Below are 3,228 nucleotides of genomic sequence, written 5' to 3'. Positions count from 1 at the left end.
TTTTTTTATCTCTGGCCGACCATAGGCCATAGGTAAATGCAGTATAATTGCTGAAATGTATCCACGATCATTCATGACCATTCTGTAGTCTCACAGCTCGAGTTTCTCCTTCGTTATATAGATCTTTGCGCCACCTTTTCAGTGACGACACACATTTGATAATCGGATGTTGTTACATTTGCGGGATTCAAACTTTAGTCACCGTGAGCAAATTTATGGTCCACCTCAGCGCCTTTACCAACTAGGCCAATTCAGAACTTAGAAACAAAGAGTAAGGTCTTATATTTATCTATCATTTCAAAAAACTTGCGAAAAAAATTTATAAAGTCATTTGAGACGAATGATAAATATTAGAACTTGGATACTTACTCTCACGTTCCTTCTTGGCCTAGTTGGTAAAGGCGGTAGATATACCTTTAGTTTGTTCATGGTGACTATAGTTTGATTCCCGCGGACTTACTGCCCCGTATCAATTTCGTGTAGTCATTAATTGGATTACGCAGATATCCAGAATATGAAGGAAGCTCCGACTCCCAAAATTAACGAAAACGGAGAAAATTGAAGGGTCAGACCTTGGAAAAACTGAAATTTCTAAATGTTTATCCGAATCATGTATGATCAAGCATGATCGTAGATAAACTTCCGAAATTACACTCGATTTATCTATGGCCATTGGTCGGCCAGAGATAAAAATTTACGCGTCGTTTCGGGCGGATCCGGCGCCAACGCGCCCCAAAAAACGCTGCATGTTAGGGTGACGTCATACTCCTAGTGACGTCATAATCCTAGTGACGTCATACGCATGATAAACACGCCCTTTCTACAACACCACGACGATCGCTAGTTCATCCCGAACAACAATTATTCAAAACCTTTGACAAACCAATCCCAGACTCTGAGCCAGCATGAAAAGTGTTTTCTCATCGTTTTTATTCATTAAATACACATCAATTCAAAATAAAAAAAAGGAATCGAACTGCCTAAATTATAACACAATCTGCTAAGATACCGGCACAGAACGAAATTTGTGACAGAGCATAAAAAGAGTTAGCGCAAGGGCAAAGTTTCAAATGCCATTTTTCAGTCCAATTAGTTAGTCAATTAACACTGATATTACACCAAATCAGGCGTGCCCCAATAAAGAGTGTTACTCGTATTTTTAGAGGGCAGTCTATCACTCTGTAACCGGGTTTTAGGTCAGCACTTGCTTCGCCGATCCAGATATTCACCCCACGTCAGATGACCAGCCTGGGCCATGGGTACTGGTTTGTACAATTGTGAAACATTCGCTATTAAGATAAAACTGCCATTCCACGTCTGCTTGATTCGAGATAAATATTTTCTTTTTCCCCCGTCCAGAACTCACCTGAAATTTAAAAAAGCTGCCTTGAAATGGTGTTTTGAAAATATATTTTAACATTGATAACTTCTGGGCTAAAATTGCGACGCCAATTACATAATCTGCAATAACAATTATGAGACTATAAACACCTCATTCTTGGGCTTGAATAACACTTTGACAAAGACGCTTGGGGTAGCGAAAACTGACAGCATTCGACTCCAGACCAGACAGCCGTGAGTTAAATAAAAATGGGACAAGTGTGTTCAATAGGATTTGAAGACATATAATTCATAATATTCAATACAATAAATTTATGAAATATTTTAGGTCATTCTCATTTTGAGTGTCAGACAAGCCGACCAAAGCGTGTGATATTTCAACTGGCAGCAAACACAAAAAAGCTATATAGTATAGCTATATTGCTATATAGTATGTGTACCAGATTAGGGCTAGGCCATAATTTCAGGTACGAATAATACGGGAGTCACTTTGCTAGTCCCGGAACTCGTATTAGAACTAAAATAAGGAAAATTGGAATTAAATTATGGCCTGACCTCAACCTGGTACACATACTCATTCCGATGACCGCCATCTTGGTACGCATACTTCAGGAGTACCAACAAATTATAGCTAGGCGAATATACTTGAAATTCAGAATTGCAGCTAAAATTGTACGTTAAATATATCGATAAAGATATTGATTGAATAAGTTTTACTATATTTCACGCCTTTATAAGAATACATTGAATAATTACTTACTTTATCCCGATTTGTAAGATTGATTCCTCCTTGATTCGCTGTTCCGGGCAGAATCTGAATGATAAGTTTAAAAAAATGCAGAAATTTTTTACAAGAATAATAACTATTCACATATATCTGGCTATTTGACGAAGTGCGTGTGTTTCCTTTTCAGTGAGTTATTGATGAACATGATTCTTATTGTGAGTGACAACTTGGCCGAACTTACCGAATGATGGATTCTGTGTTTTCAATAATTTATGTCTTGGTGACCTATTACAATAGAAGTTCGCATACAATCATGGCGTTGAAATATGAAATTTAAATATCTTCTTAGTAATCAAGACTCTAATATTAAAAGTTATCAGGTATTCAAAATGCCCGGCTTTAGTATTTAATTCCAGTTTAGCAAGTACGAAGTATGTGCACCAAGATGGCGCACAACCTGAACATAGTATGTGTACCAGTTCGGCACGACCCAACAACACGCAGTGGAATGGATACATCGAAGTACAACTCACCAACTGCAGCTATATCCGAGACTCGTCCAGGATATGATTTTCAGAGAAATTGCGGGCAAATTGGTCTCCATATAGTTGTGCATTGCACTCTTGTTACTTCAAAATCTCATCTTTTATTCGAATGCATTCTATATATAAAAGAAGCATTTATTGTAAATATAATAGCAGTATAGTATTGTTTGTCAGCGTTTACAATTGTAACACGCAACAAGATAGTGGTGTAAAAATATTTTGGCGCAAGACGAAAGAAAGATAATAGCCGTATATATATTATCGTTTTTCAGCGTTTTCAATTGTAACATAAAGAGTTAACAGAGCTGTAATAAGTTCGTAGAAAGAATTATTTGATGTTGTATTTTTACACAATTACATTGGTATAATCACAAAATCATGCCTTGTTTATGTATAACAAATTAACGTCCCGATCGTTCAAATTGAAGCTAAACAATGATGAAAAAATGCAAAATTTACTTCAAAATTTCGTTGTTAAGCGCTGTCACAATTCGAAAGTACACATTGTACAAACACGAACTAACAGTTTAAGAAATTATTCTTCAGGTTAATTTACGCCATTTCTTCCAATGGGTATATTTTTCATGAAATAGAAAAAATATGCAACCCCCGCAT

General features: G+C 36.5%; 1 long non-coding RNA gene across 1 annotated transcript; it reads right to left on the bottom strand.

Moving 5' to 3' along the window:
* Window positions 1-920: 920 nt before the first annotated feature.
* Window positions 921-3,228, bottom strand: LOC120333990 (uncharacterized). Its single transcript, XR_005568342.2, has 4 exons — window positions 3,138-3,228; window positions 2,602-2,729; window positions 2,102-2,155; window positions 921-1,366 (listed from the first exon to the last, which is right to left on the bottom strand). It is a non-coding gene; the product is annotated as an uncharacterized LOC120333990 (long non-coding RNA).

The sequence above is a fragment of the Styela clava genome, chromosome 15 (assembly GCF_964204865.1).
Source record: "Styela clava chromosome 15, kaStyClav1.hap1.2, whole genome shotgun sequence".
In the NCBI taxonomy this organism is placed as follows: Eukaryota; Metazoa; Chordata; class Ascidiacea; order Stolidobranchia; family Styelidae; genus Styela; species Styela clava.
Note: the sequence above shows the minus strand (reverse complement) of the source record. Positions and strands in the feature narration are given on the sequence as shown.